General features: G+C 34.8%; 1 long non-coding RNA gene across 2 annotated transcripts; it reads right to left on the bottom strand.

Annotated features, from left to right (window-relative positions):
• Positions 1-9,695: 9,695 nt before the first annotated feature.
• LOC128556539 (uncharacterized) lies at positions 9,696-15,306 on the bottom strand. 2 transcript variants are annotated; one of them, XR_008370754.1, is made up of 3 exons: positions 13,617-15,282; positions 13,220-13,371; positions 9,696-11,494 (listed from the first exon to the last, which is right to left on the bottom strand). It is a non-coding gene; the product is annotated as an uncharacterized LOC128556539 (long non-coding RNA). The 2 variants fall into 2 exon arrangements; XR_008370753.1 differs by having other exon boundaries at positions 13,220-15,306.
• Between the last annotated feature and the right edge of the window lie 325 nt (positions 15,307-15,631).

Raw genomic sequence — 15,631 nt, 5'->3', positions numbered from 1 at the left:
CCCTTCAATATGACCTGACCAATAAAAGTTTTGTTCACAGTTTCTATAATTACTAACTTTATCCCGATTGAAAAACGAGTGATCTCAAGACTAATATGATAGCTATACGGTAAAGATCGATATAAGTGATATTGCGATGGCAATAAACGACGCAGCTAATATAAAAGTGCGGTGACTGATTTGTGCCATTTCGTTCTTTCGCAGCGACACAATGACAGTACAATAATCTGTCATTGGCTGTAGATGGGAATATCCGGGCCGAGGCTAACTGTTTTTGGTGGTACGAGGCTCTATCGAGTTACCACTCTAACAGTTAGCCGAGAGCCCGATATTTCCATCTGCAACTACAGCCAGTGACAAATTATTTTTCTTGCATACCGTGTTTTACAAATTTTAGAATAGATCAAGCAAACCGAAATACAGTAGCGTATTTAAATAAAGCGAGGGAAATAAACGTCCGTAAACAGAAGTGACGTCGAGACGTTAAAATGACGCACAATAACAAAGTTCTGGTTTAGTTATCAAGGTATTTGATTTTTATTGATTTTTTCTTAAACAATATACGAATCGTTAGTTGTCATTAACAGCACGACAGTCATCTGGCATGGGGGTGCCAGAGGGGTTTTACCGACATGGGTAAAATCACTGAAAATGTCAGTCCGTTATAGAAGAAACGTCGTTATGGCGCGTCGACAAACGTTGGCCCGCCGAACGTCGCCTCGCCAGACGTCGCCCCGCTTAACGTCGCTCCACCGAATGTCGCCCCTCCGAGCGGACTGATTGAAAACAGATCTGGAGCCGCCAGTGATATATAACAGACTCCGGTGTATAACGGATTCAAGCGATATGAATGACTAGTATCATTAATGTATATATTTTGTAACCATGGTTATCCTAACCCTAACCTTTAGTCAGTATATTATACATATATACACTAAATGCGTGCGGACATGCAAACTTTTCATATTTTTGCCGGGCGCTTCGATGATCGATTTCTCGATTTTTCGATTTTACTTTACAATTTCACAATCAAAATATTTTTACATTCAAAGGAGAGGCTAAATAAGGGATTACTTATTTAAATAAATGTAAACATATTATATAAAACATAATTTCATATGTTTTTCAAGGCAATTAATGACTTCAAGCTAAAGCATACCACCATCCTAATGCTTTGTTTATAACAAAAGAAAATTGGATGTGTACTAAATGTATTATTGTATTTATGTTTGCTAGTTTATAACATATTTAATGAAACCAAGTTAATTAAACTCGATTCAGATTTCAAGTTTTAGAATTACCAATATAGTCTAAATTCCGCTTGCTTGAAAAGAGCTCAGGTATCGTATGATATTGACTTTTGTACGGTTTGAACAAACAACCTTCTTATTGAGCTGGCAACACCTTTACCGCTAGATTGCCTCTCCCATTGCGTCACTGTTCGAATCACGATTTCATTCTCTGTCTCTGTGTGTGTGTGTGCGTGCGTGCGTGCGTGCGTGCGTGCGTGCGTGCGTGTGCGTGTGTGTTCGGGTTTAACGTCTTTCTCAACAATTTTCAGTCATATGAACGACGGGATTTCATTCTATGATACATTTTATTGTGCAACTGCCAAGACCCACGCGGGCATATTGTGTATCGCCAAAGGGACCTAACAATGTGTCTGTTAGGGTAACTGCATCTAAATTCTTATCTAATCCCAACTGCTACACATGTGAGAAAATCGCATTTTCAAACCGTGTGTAAAGCAGTTACTATCATTATTTATTTATTTGTTTATTTAATATCCTAATATCCTTTCGTTGCATAGGCAAAACTCACACATTAATGATATACTAGTTTCTTGTTATCGTTTTTGAAATCTTCGTCAATGTTTAATTTAATGCATGACTGCATCTACCTGCACATTGCAAATATTTCAAGTTTTGATCACGCGAAACGTAACTTTTTTCTAGTTAACGTAAACAACATCTAATTTTGGCAAACGCAAATTAAAACTGCTTAAATTGCTAAATTGTATTTCGGTATCAAGATTTGGATATAGATTGACATATACCATTAAGAAATCTTCAATATCACGCCAAGAGTGACCCTTTTCTTACTTGAGACATCCTTCTCCTGCTGTTCTCTTGATTTACCAATAAAACACATGTCATTTGAAACTTGAACAGCAGAGTGAAACGGGTGTCCTGTTTTTGTGCAAACAAATTTTTCGACATGCCCAAATTGAGTACATAGAGGTTCAGTGGACATACATAGTGTTATGTTGGTATGTTTGTGGGAAAATAACGCTCGGTCGTTGCCGTAGAAACTTGCAGGCACAATAGATTTGGTGGGTAATTGTTCAAAATTTCAAATGTAAAATTTGGATCTAGTATGCCTTTGAGATATGGTCTGTAGCTTGTATCCGCTCGTATCTCTGTATGCTCGAAACCCCGGACGAGGTGTCTATTTTTTAATAAGAATAAGCCATCAAGCTGGCTTTGTGAACAATTCGTGGCTTTATCCAGGTACCAGTTCATGGCTAAAGTTATGTCAGAAGGAGGCACCCGGGGTCTTCCTCCCAACATTAAACACTGTTAAAAGCTGGATAGTTCTTTTGAGACAAATGTTGCAAGTTTACTTTAATTGATCATCTTATAATAAACTTTCTAAACGTTTCATGGTTTAACTTCATATTTCCCATGGCATTAGTACATCTGCTTTACTTTCATTGTTCGAATTTCTACTAAAGTTTGCCACTTGGGCATTTCGGTTCTTGTGAGACGTATCTATGCGATTTTTTTCTACAGGAAACTTTAACCAAGGAATGCCCAATATACACATGGGTAATCAAGATCATATGACATGGTTGTAAACACCTTTAAAAGTTCAATTAAAATATACGATATTTGAAATAATTAATATATTATCGACACCAGCTGTTATGTCCATACTCACTTTTCGAGGTCATGTTTGGGGAGAGACATTAAGGCATGAAAATTAGAAAAAGCAGGCCTTCTTTTTTCTATATAAAATGGATAAATTAAAATGGTTGCAGAACAGAGCAGAACCCATTTTAAAAGTCTGTAACTTACATTTTCTTGAAGAATATTGTCAGAGCTGAAACAAAATCAAAAGAAAAATGAGGGTCATGTTTTTCAGCCTAACACACAAACTGCAAAATCAGCTAAAAAAAATGATTTCCCAGTAGTGTTGTACGACTACGTTTCCATGATAAATTCTGTCATGCCATCATTGCATTATGGAAATGCTTCATAAATGTCAAGGATAGATCTGTTTGTGATTTCAGCAAAAATGCAAAGAAAGAAAGGATAGTAACTTTCTTTCATCTGACACGCACACTCTACATCAAATATTTATCGATCTGTCTGCCAAGATGAATTATTATAACAATATACATAACACAATGACTACTGTTAAACACTTACATGAAATTAGAATTATTTTGCCGAAACATAGAGATCTACACTTCAAAACAACTTCTATAACGATAATCTAAACTTTAAATTCATTGAAAGAAAAATGTAATGACGCAATTTGTTTATAACGTCATTAAAATCAACAGCCGGTTCCGTGGCACAATTGATCCTGCAAAATTCAGTCACTGCTGGGTTGTTCACTGATAAATGATACACATTAAACAAGATAAATATATCGTACACATCTTACCATCCTATTCACTTCCTTGCCTTCTTATTCAGAATCCGGCACCATTATACGGAATGTTCTATACCTTAAAAATGCATCTTCAGTTGGTCGATAAAAATCACATAGTATAGATCTATGTAATGCGTTTAATTTAATACGATAGTGTTTGTATGTTTAGTACAGTCAACTATATATGTCGTCTGTTGAAACCTTTTCGCTCAGCAGTCAGGCATGTAGATAAAAGTAAATGTATAAACTTTAATCTATAAGAGTGCCTTATGGAAGATTGATTTTGTTAAATGAATTTTTCCCTCTTCAAATAAAGGTCACCACCACCATCATCATCATCTTCATCATCATCATCATTACTATTATCATTATTATTATCATCATCATCATCATCATTATTGTTATTATTATTATTATCATTATCCTACCATCTCTATGCCCTGTCATACTATTTTCGCCTACCTTAGATGGCGTGATATGCACAAAACAATATTCTAGAAAATCTCCTGAGGATATTCAAATTTTGTAAAACTATGTCCCTTGTCTCCTCAAAACAACCAGACTATATAACAGAATTACTTTTTTCTAAAACTAGTCGGTAGCCAGACTAATAACCGCCAAGAATTACGGAGGAAAATAAGCCTTTGAAGCACCGTAAGTATGTATATGTACTTCACAGAACTTTCAGTCTCAATTATGCTGAACATTTGCAAAAAGAACGGGCTGGTGACTAGTTTTTAGAAGAAACAAGAAATATCTTTAAAAATGATGGTCGGCGAATTGTAATAAAGAAAGAAGTTTATGGATTTTTCATCTAACATTCATCTTTCATCTAACATTTTTCAAATTGCAAAACTAAACACCGCACTTTAACGATTTAAATGGTTCTCTTTCAATTTTTCGCAAAGGTTTCTAAGGTTGCAATTTTGTTTCGTTTATCCTTAGACGAATAATTACAGCAGTAGTTTGATGAAGATTCATGAAGCGGTTCATGAGAAGAGGTCATTAAACGTGTAAATATTTTTAGCTAAATTGGTCCTTATCCCCAATTGTAACAAAATAGCAGGAGACCTAACGATATTGTTACACATCGAGTTTGATGAAAAATCCATTACATTTTAGTGGTTAATGCGAAGAAAGGCATATCTGCTTTTAGCTATAGTGGTCCCTAATAGGGCCCAAGTTCCTATATAAATAAATTTGGAAGAGGACCTTATAGTGATGCTCCAGACCAAGTATGACAAAGATCCACCAAGCTGTTCATGAGACGCTGTATAAAGGCATTTCTAGTTTTAGCTCTAGCAGCCCCTAAATGGGGTCAAATGTCCCAGCTGAACAAAGTTGGCTAATAAAGGTGCTACAAATCAAGTTTGATTAGAATACATGAGAAAAAATCAATTAAAGGATTTTTTTATTTATTATTTTTATTTATTTCTAAAATAGGCCAACTGATCCCGCTTTAACAAATGCATATTCGCTATTCATGAATCTTTGGACAATGACGTCACACCTATAAAAAGTGAAGGTCAAGCAAAACATACAATTGTAATTATTTCAATATTTCTGTTTCATATGCAAAGTTTGACCGTAGTCATATCACATAGATAAACTGTATGCAGCTTCATTTCAGTGTAATGAGATTCAGTCATTATATAGCATATATATAATGACTGATTTCAACTGAGTTCAATATTTGCATACCATACTAAAGAAAAATATTCATATATAATAAATCAGTTAAATAATTTATAACAAATATATCAAAGCAAACAAGTACTCATTTTAATATGCAATCTGAATAAGTCAAAAAAGCAACAAACCTTTTCATATACAGACGACAATTGTAACAAGGAAAATCTTTTAAAAAGCACTTCTCTTATCACAACCTTATTCATGTGATACGCAGACCGTATTCAGCTCTTTCTTTAATTTGATATATGTTGGTATTTGAACAGGTTTTTATCTTATTTATTAAACTTACTTATCATTTGGAGATATATCAATATTCTTGCTAAATATACTGAGCCAAAGTTAGCTTTAAAACTGTGAACAGCGTCGTTTAGGATAAACGCTTTGTCTACATTTCACTCAGCGTAGCACAATCAACAGAGTGAAAGAAATTGACACTCTCGTCCAATCAGACAGAGTGTTGCATAAATCTTCCATTTTGATAACTTATCTATAATGCGTTATCAAGTAGTTTGATTTGCAAAATGAAGTCACGTGGCATAAGTAATGAAAACGAATTTAGACGGCGTCGCTGAAAAAAAAACTATGTTGATGTACATTAAGTGAACTATAACCAGCTTTACCACGTGCAGCGTTCCAATACACGTGATTACCCTTAGATTATAATGATATCATGTAAAATGAAATATACCTATAGCGTACATAGCGTACATTAATATTACATGATTGAATGTAGAATCTCAACGTTATGTATTTTCTGTGTTATTCAATAATTTTGAGTGACAGTATCTTATATAGATAGCTCACTAGCTCACTGTATATTCGTTTAATGTACAGTAAAGGGTATGTTTTTTCAAGCAGTATCGTAGCTGCAATCTTTTTGAGTGACTAAACATTGACCAATAAACATGTGGAATGCGAAAACCAAAGAACTTACTATTTGAGTTACCAACATAATAAGCATAGTGTTTACAAGTTTCCAGTGAGATAAGGTTATTTTCAGCTGAGCAGAAATGCATGGTTATTGTACGTTCAGCAACAAAAACAACAACATGAAGCAGTCATACTTGTATGCCTGTGGGCAGAATGCCCGCTCATGCCTTTCTAAAATACGTTTATTACATTCATCTCGCTTGCTTTGTTTATTAAATTCATGAAACACGCGGAAAGAAATCAAAGATTTGAAAACCTGAAATGTTTGCTTACAGACAGTTCAATAACCTGTTACTTTTTGTTTTAACACTTTAAAATCTAAAAAACTAGATTATTTGGTGATATACATCCTTATTCCCAGTATTTCTGGCTAAATTCAAGTTGCACTTACTTATTTTCGTAAAGGGGGATGTTCATTTCCCAGGGAAACATATTAGCACGCCAGCATGTCAATAATTAATTATAGTCATCAGCAAATTGGATACTCAGTTAGTGGTCAGCCAGATATATCTTGCATATTAATTACCATCACATGTGTTTTATGGTTTGGCTTGGTGTTACAGGTACTTTCTTTTTACAATAAAAGTGTTAACGTATAGGAATATGTCTGGAGTGACGGAAATATCCGATTTCTTTTTTTTTTGGGGGGGTGGGGGTGTTGTTTCTTGTTGTTTATTTTTTCGGGGGTCTATTTTTGACCTAGCTATAGAACTGATGATCATTTTACTTCCTTACACTTAGTGTCTGTAGTTATCAAGCCTTATTTGTTGAAACTATTATCAGCACTTAAACAGCACTTAAACACTTGGGTCATTGATCATAAGGGAGTTGAACCTTTTATACATCAGTATATTTAGAAAGATAATAAACAGTACATCTTTTACAATGTATACGTTAAAACAGAGTTATCATTTAGTCTGCACGACATGTTTATTTGTAATGTGTTACAAAACGTTTTGCGACTGTTCCGAAATAAAGAAACTATATAAATATTTTTGGAAATATTTTGTGCTCATTATCATATGTTTGCATCTAACATTTTTCTGGGTCACTGACCTGTATATTTTTGTGGCTAAGATTTATGTTATTATTGGCATGTGGAATGCGGACAGATGAAATGATGTACTGACCTCATTACTTGAACAGCCAGTACTTGTACAAAAACGTAATAGAACAAGCGTGAACAGGTTATTACTGGTGTAAGGAGAATAATGTTGCTAAGCAAAAATGCATTATTATTCGCTCAGCTAGAAAAACGACAGAAGTTATGCATGAAAATGAATAACATTAATCAGATATATACTAGCATGTAGACTGTCTTCTGTAATACAGGTTTATTTCATTCTTCTGCTTTACCTTGATTTATGTTTGTTTTTGTATAGTATCTCATACAGTCCGTGTCTGATAACTTCGGAGTGACTATTTGGACGAGTCCAAGTCAGGAGGGTAATCGATAATTATCATTAATCTAAGTAAACACTTTTATATTATACTACTAACTGAAACGCTTTCTTTGAAGTAGAAGATTAGTACCGGTCGTAGAGCGTTACCCTTGTACATGGGCGATTCTTTTATATTTCCATTGTCGCGTTGGTTCGAGTCCCACCGTGATTTATACTTTTTTAAATCCTTGCTTTTTATCTATGTTTTAATTACATTTTTTTTTTTCAAAGACAATTGAAAATATTAAAATGACAATTGAAAATGCAGTAATACCGTGACAGCACTACGGTATACAATAACGAACTGAAATATGAAAAAATGATTATGCTTGAAATAACCTTCAGAATATTTTGTAGTATACATTAAGCATCATTCTTACACTGAACAGCGCTTTTTTTTTTGCAAAAAAATACGTGGACGCCTCAGACATGTTGACTACACTAATACTGGCAATATACCAGAGAGGAATTTAACCTGCACGAAATTTCCGAGTGTTTTCGTGACTAAGCATTCATAATACGATGTGTTTACACAGAGCTGATGCTTGGTCCCCTTTAAACAGAAATCAATTCAATCATATTTCTATCTAAATAAAAAAAAATATATTCCAGGAGAAATGAATGATTATGGTGGTTACCCTGAAAGAGAAACCAAAAAAAAAAAAAAATAGAAACACTCTCCTCGATTCGAACCTACGGCCCGAAATATTCGATATTTCAAAGACTAATGCTTAACCACTGAGCTACCGAGACTGACAGACATATCGCAATAAAATATACCCAATATCATTGTTTATGTAAGCTGCTTTACCTATTTTGCTAGTTCTATAAGTCCAGAAAACATAAACAAACGTGACGTCACTCCGAAGTTATCATACTAATCCCCAACGATAACAAGGTTCCCGCCGAAACGCAAGGACGATTCTATTTCATGATAACCGATGAAATACCAACCCATAATGCTTACACATTACCTTCTAAGTAAATATTAGTATTTCTTTCATCTTAAATATACTATGATTATATGGAAACATAGCTCAGTCAGGTAAAACGCAGATAGCAATTGAATATAAGCAAATCATTTTGTGGGTTCGAATCTTCGTGGGCTTGTTTTCAATTTTTGTCTGTTTGTGTTTTTTTTTCTTTTCGTTTTCATTTTTACTTCCGTATTTTTTGTTTTTTTCTTTGATGGTTTGTATTTGTACGTATGCCTTTATATAACAAAACAGTATGTTTATTATTTGCATGGCTTAAATGCATGCATTTAGTCAATATCATCTTTAATATAATGCTAAACTTTTCTGATCTGCCATGATATCGGCTTAAGATACTTCTCTGTTGTGTTGACACATAGTTTATGAAGGATTCTACATGTTTATGAGAAATAAAAAGTTATTGTCGATGCGGAGTTTCGAACCCACACGGCAAAAGATCTGTTTAACATGGACTGCATGCTTTACCACTGAGCTAATTTGCAATTGGTACAAAATCTAGAAATATTTAGATTGTAACATGTTAGAAAAATGTTGAATTCCCTATGTTCTATTTTAATCTATTTATAGTCATGTTTGTAAATATCAAGTTATCGTTGGGGCATAGTACACGGACTTGTACGTTTGTGATTTAAATGCAAATTTAAAAAGATAGAAAAAAAACAGAAAAAGATCTGTCAAGTACATATACTGGTATACCATCCACCAGTTACGCAAAAAGGAACTACTTTCTCTGGGTTTATTTATTGCAGTAGCTGGTTCTCTGCTTCCCAGTGCATTTACAGCTGAGATGTCTTTTGATTGTTTTTTATTCTAAATTTGGCAGACGACCGGAATCAGTGACATTAATGTCGAGTTATAGTAACTTCGGCAATATTACTGTCGTTCAAGTGAAATTTGGACGTACGGTGATTGATCTCTGTTACTTAACTTGACTACCATATGCTCTAGTGAACTAAAAATTTAAAAAAAACTCGAGTGACTTTATAACCTTTAATGGTAAAAACATCATAAACATAATTATGTGAACATAAGAATAAACAAATACTACTTGTCCTCTGCTGGAAGTTTCAAAAGGAAACAATATCACGATAAAACGTCAATTGTATTTTGTAGCACCATACAGCTGTTTTGAATGAGATTATATGATATAAACTGAGATCATTTTTACGTTTAATACTATGCAGAATTTTGTTTGCAACTCTGAATTAAGGTTGCAACTTTAATACATGTTGCTGCTTTATATCCAAGAATATCATTTTATTTCGACCGACGTCTATAAGCAACAAGATAATTAACATTTTCTAGTAAAGTCACTGGCACATATTTCATAACAAGAGGGTCATGATGACCCTATATCGCTCACCTGTTAAACGTGGCCTCAGAATCATCAAGATAAATATTCTGACCAAGTTTTAGGAAGATAGGGTCATAAATGTGACCTCTACAGAGTTAACAAACTTTTCCTTTGATTTGACCTGGTGACCTAGTTTTTGACCCAAAATGACCCAGTTTCGAATTTGGCATAGGAATCATCAAGATAAACATTCTGAACAAGTTTCAAGAAGATAGGATCATAAATGTGGCCTCTAGAGTGTTAACAAGCTTTTCCTTTGATTTTAGCGGGTGACTTAGTTTTTGACCCAATATGACCCAGTTTCGAAGCTGGCCTAGGAATTATCAGGATAAACATTCTGACCAAGTTTCATGAAGATAGGATTATAAATATGGCCTCTAGGGTGTTAACAAGCTTTTCCTTTGATTTGACCTGGTGACCTAGTTTTTGACCCACATGACCCAGTTTCGAACTTAGCCTAGAGATCATCAAGATAAACATTCTGTGCAAGTTTGTATCAAACCAAAGCATAAATGAAACCTCTATATGGCTAAAAGAGCCAATATAGAAACTTTTGCCACTTTCTGGGGCAGTAACTTTAGTATCAACATTGGAATCTAGCCTGTTTTCGATAGAAAGTGATATCTTATTGTGACTTAAGTTGTGTGTAGGTATGGTTAAAATCAAGTGTAAAATGTCACTTCTATCGTGTTCACAAGGTAAAAATTAACAAATTTTGGCTCTTTCATGGATCAATCAGGGGCCGTAACTCCGGAACCTATGATTGGATCTGACGGATTCTTCATGGAATCCAAGATCTATTGTTGTTAAAGACATTTTTTAAGTTTGTATTAAATTTAATCATAAATGAAGTCTCTATATGGCTGCAAAGGTCAAAATAGCCAATGTTGGCCCTAAAAGGGGCCATAACACTGGAACCCATGAAGGGATCGGACCGGTTTTCGAAAGGAACCGAGATATTATGCCAATACAAGTTGTGTGCATGTTTGATTAAAATTGATTGCAAAATGTGGCCTCTATCGTGTTCACAAGCCAAAATAGCAAATGTTGGCCCATTAAGGGGCCATAACTCTTGAATCCATGATGTGATCTTGCCAGTTTTCGAAAGGAACCGAGATATTATGCCAGTTCAAGATGTATGCAAGTTTGATCAAAATTGATTTCAAAATGTGGTCTCTATCATGTTCACAAGAAATTGTTGACAGACGACGGACGGACGACATACGACGGACGGACGACATACGACGGACGACGGACGAATGGCGATCACAAAAGCTCACCTTGTCAGTACGTGACAAGGTGAGCTAAATAGTTCCACTATTCAAAATATATATATTATTTATCATAACTGAGTTTATTTCACGTCTTTGACTTGAGTGATAAATGGAATCTCTACTTCTTTCTCTTTCGGTTGTATTTTCCTGAAATAAACAATCATTTTAATATTTGTTAATGTTATACGTACATTCGCCTTAATATAGTAATATTACACCGACTGCACACCTTAGCGTTTTCCAAGTTCAAGTTTCAAGTTTCAAGTTTATTCATAAGAACATGACCCCTAACCGGGGTGTGTGCATACATGTTTCACAGTTATATTACACAAGATTGAGCAATACATATAACTACGATTGTTAATGGCTATATGTAACTGGACTTACATTGGTATAAAAATATTTGGAAGTACAACTCCAGCAGTCTGCACCATCCACAAAGCCCAAAGAAGGGAGAAATAAGAAATATTAAATGGAATGACTAGATGATAATTGCACCAAAGTCCTGTGGATCATCACAGAACACTAGAGTCGTAATCCAAAAACCTTAAAATATAGAGACATCTATACAGTATCATATTCAGAGAGACCAAAAACAAAGTTAGCATTTACTAACAGAAGTGTAATAAGAAAGACACTATTGCAATTTATATAGTACAACTTTACAGAATTTTGCTAACCCAAGAAAAATACTAACATTTCTTGAATTAAACAATAGTTTCACCTTAGTTATGTTATGTTTTTAATAAGAATCAATCACTTAACATTTACAGACAAGTGTGTAATTAAAAGGAAGACACTATGAAATTTAGATAGCAAAGTTTTACAAAATTTTGTTAACCTAAATAATATACCAACATTTCCGGAGTTAACCAGTATTTCCACTTTAGTAGTGTTAAGGTTTTTAATGAAAATCTATCACTTAACAATTTACTACAGATAAATGTGTAAAGGAAGACACTAGCGAAATTTTGATAGTATAATTTTACAGAATTTTGCCAACTTGAATAATATATTAACATTTTCAGTATTAAACAGTGCATTCATTTAAGTAGTGTTATGGTTTTTAATAAAATCCGTTCCGAAGACCGTTAACAGGAGCACCGCTTCCGGGTGACAAAATGCAAATCAGAGTTATCGTTTTTGGCCCATATAGTCAACTAATGACGATAAACACTTGTGTAAAGTTTCAAAGCTGTACGAGAAAAGGTGGACCAAAACAAAAACTTTAACCAAGAAACTAACTTTTCTAAGTACAAAATGGGCCATAATACTGACAGAATGCATATCAGGGTTATCGTTCTTGGCCTACACAGTCAACTCATAATGATAAAGAAGCGTGCAAAGTTTCAAAGCTGCAGCTCTTATAGCTTTTGAGAAAACGCGGACCTAAACAAAAAATTTTAACCGACGCCGACGATCAAGTGACGACAATATCCCGTAGATTTTTTTTCAAAAATCAGACGAGCTTAACTGACCTTTTTGATAAAAAAAGTGATAAATTACAACGTGTACCTAATGTTTCTAGAGAGATATGTAAGCAAATGTAAACAAGCTTATAATCTTGATTTTATGAATTGGTAGAAAAACAAAATTTCCCCAAAGTTAAATCATCTCAGACACAGGTTATTTAGGCGGAAAATACACCGAATTTTTCTATTTACTGGTTAGAGAGCAGCCCATTTGTTTCCTGAAATAGCAACTAAAGAATTTCACTGGATACGTCGGTGGCTAAGTCGCCCTAAGGCCTTCAGCAGAAACCCATTCCTTGCGATTCTGTAGACTAACGATGTATCATGAAAAACCAGACATTTCCCTCGACAACACATCTAAATTAATATACATATAATTGTCAAAATAATGTCGTCATACCTTCCAAATTGTTCACCCTCTGGAATGGTATCTGGAAGTTTTTGCCTGAGAGTTTCTGGTAGTAAGAGTAGTAACAATCCTGCTATAATTGAGAGAGCACCAAAAACAACCAATGGTTCTATCATTCCAAACTTCCCTCCTATCATTTCACCCTGTAATAACCAAATCTGGACTCAGTTCAATAGCTCTACCTGATCTCAAAGCCATAACATATGTCTTGGTACTACCATACATACTTAGTATAGCTCATTTCAATAAAACTGTGTAGTCCTTAAAAAAAAGATCTCATATTATTCAATAATGTAAAATGTTTCCAAACGTTATTGTCCTATTTTCAAGGGAAGTATGACAAAATAATTTCCTAGATAATAATGTGACTATTACATAAATGTCAAACCTGGCATCAGTCGTTAAGAGTCATTAAATGTAAAGCACCTAGCCGTAAAATCAATCCTCTCTGATACCACTTTCCGAAATAAATTTACAATATCTCATGCCTCTGTCTCTAGATGAGCCTAGAGAATGTTTTTTTCTGAGAAAATATCAGTGTCAATATGAAGAAATTAATATTATTACAAATTATTTGATCTCAACAGACTTTGTAAGTCTAATAAATGTCGGATGATACTATCTAGGTGTGAAAAGAAGAAGATATTTTAAGGTTTTTTCTAACTCTGTTTTCTCTGTTAATTTCAGTAGTATTCTAACAAGAGGCGTCGGAGGACATCAACGCTCGATTATTCAACAAACTTGTCGACTGAATGAATATAAAAGTCGAAAAAGGGGCATAATTTTATAAAAAATACAAAGTAGAGTTATTGAATCATGCATTGCGTATCCGATCATTACAGTGGACAAGCGTGTGAAGTTTCAATCCATTCCAGTTAGTGGGTACTCAGATACCAGCTTGCATACAAAATGCTAAGTCGAAAAAGGGGCATACTTTTGAAAATAATCCAAAACAGAGTTATTGAACCTGAGCAATGTGAGTCAGTTTATCACAGTGATATATCGGTGAAGTATCGATCCATTTCCTCAGGTACCAGCTTACATAAAAAGACTTAACCAAATCGGGACTCAGTTCAATAGCTCTACCTGTTCTCAAAGCCATAACATATGTCTTGGTACTACCATACTTATTTGCACATGGTGCTAACATGACTAAACACGAAATGTTCGTGAGTATAAACCTACATCTTATTTCTAGGTACTTACAGACTCAGCTATATATGATGCTAACATGGCTCACGAACAAGCTGCACATGAATCCATAGAAATATGTCTAGGTACTTATGGACCTACCTATATGTATGTTGCTAACATGGCTCACACACAAGCTGCACATGAATCCATAGAAATATGTCTAGGTACTTATGGACCTACCTATGTATGTTGCTAACATGGCTCACACACAAGCTGCACATGAATCCATAGAAATATGTCTAGGTACTTATGGACCTACCTATGTATGTTGCTAACATGGCTCACACACAAGCTGCACATGAATCCATAGCAATATGTCTAGGTACTTATGGACCTACCTATGTATGTTGCTAACATGGCTCACACACAAGCTGCACATGAGCATGAACACATAGCAATATTTCTAGGTACTTATGAACCTACCAATGTATGTTGCTAACATGGCTCACACACAAGCTGCACATAAGCATGAACACATAGCAATATGTCTAGGTACTTATGGACCTACCTATGTATGTTGCTAACATGGCTCACACACAAGCTGCACATGAGCATGAACACATAGAATATGCCTAGGTACTTATGAACCTACCTATGTATGTTGCTAACATGGCTCACACACAAGCCGCACATGAATCCATAGCAATATGTCTAGGTACTTATGGACCTACCTATATGTATGTTGCTAACATGGCTCACACACAAGCTGCACATGAATCCACAGAAGTATGTCTAGGTACTTATGGACCTACCTATGTATGTTGCTTACATGGCTCACACACAAGCTGCACATGAGCATGAACCCATAGAATATGCCTAGGTACTTATGAACCTACCTATGTATTTTGCTAACATGGCTCACACACAAGCTGCACATGAATCCATAGCAATATGTCTAGGTACTTATGCGACTCTACCAATATGGTATTTTTGCTAAACATGGCTCACACACAGCTGCACATGAATCCATAAATATGTCTAGGTACTTATGGACCTACTATGTATGTTGCTAACATGGCTCACACACAAGCTGCACATGAATCCAAGAATATGTCTAGGTACTTATGGACCTACCTATGTATGTGCTAACATGGCTCCAACACAAGCTGCCATGAGCATAACCTATAGAATATGCCTAGGTACTTACGTGAACACTACTAATATGTGCTAACATGCTCCACTCGACTGGCATAGCATAACATAGCAATT

This window comes from Mercenaria mercenaria, chromosome 4 (genome assembly GCF_021730395.1).
Source record: "Mercenaria mercenaria strain notata chromosome 4, MADL_Memer_1, whole genome shotgun sequence".
Classification (NCBI taxonomy): Eukaryota; Metazoa; Mollusca; class Bivalvia; order Venerida; family Veneridae; genus Mercenaria; species Mercenaria mercenaria.
The sequence above is the reverse complement of the archived record's forward strand: the minus strand, read 5'-3'. Positions and strand labels throughout refer to the sequence as shown.